A 943-nucleotide genomic window follows, 5' to 3' on the forward strand; every position below is an offset into this window, starting at 1 on the left:
CTATTACTCCTAAATGGCCTAAAATTCCTCAGTAAACTAAATTACTCAAAAAAGTCATCCTGGTTCTAAAATAATAGCTAAATCCTAAATTATCCTCAAAAAAACTTCAGTAGATAAAAAATTAGCCAAAAACATCTGCATGTTGCTAAATTATTGCTAAACCTTAAATTAGCATAAAAAATAATCAGTAAACTATGTTAGCCTGTTGCTAAAATAGAAGCTAAATTCTAAATTAGCTTAAAAAACCCAGTAGATAACAAATTAACCAAAAATGTTAGCATGCTGCTAAAATAATAGCTAATCTTCACATTTTTAAAAATTACTAACTTTCTTCCAATGAAAACAGCAGCTAGAATCATAATGAAAGACACAGAGCTGGTCTTTATCAGCGGTTGAATGTTGGGCTGAAGCTTACTCACTGATGTGACGTTTTTTGGAACGCCATTAGGAGTTTTAACTAAACTAAACTCTGTAGCCACACTTTGGCGGGCCAAAAGATGTCCTTTGGTGGGCCAAATCTGGGTCCCCACTTTGGGCACCCATAGTTTATAGATACAAATAGAGCAGATGGGATGGACAACTTCAAATATATGACATCTTTTAAACTAGATTTGGGATCTATTCTTACTGCACACACTTGGTCCACATAAAGTGAACTAGAGTTCGTTCCCTCCAATAATCTGGAACAAAGCCCCTCCCTGCTTATCTAGTGTGAACACCAATGTCTAAAAGTATTTTCAAGAACGCACTATTAGCAAATACAAGAATGCGCCTCAATCTGTGCTTAACTTATCAAAACTGTTACTTTTACGTGTCTAATAATATGCAGTAAAGCAGAAGGGAAAAAAGGATCCAAAGACTGAACCTTGTGGGACTCCACCTTTCAAAGTACTGGAGTCAATCAAAAAAAAAAAGAAAAGGAATTTAGAGGAGGGCTGCACGG

At 35.5% G+C, this 943-nt stretch overlaps 1 protein-coding gene across 1 annotated transcript in view; it reads left to right on the top strand.

Moving 5' to 3' along the window:
- The window catches only part of card14 (caspase recruitment domain family, member 14), a 25,183-nt gene that overhangs the window by 11,626 nt on the left and 12,614 nt on the right, over positions 1–943 (top strand). The window lies entirely within an intron of this gene.

This window comes from Oryzias melastigma, linkage group LG1 (genome assembly GCF_002922805.2).
Source record: "Oryzias melastigma strain HK-1 linkage group LG1, ASM292280v2, whole genome shotgun sequence".
Classification (NCBI taxonomy): Eukaryota; Metazoa; Chordata; class Actinopteri; order Beloniformes; family Adrianichthyidae; genus Oryzias; species Oryzias melastigma.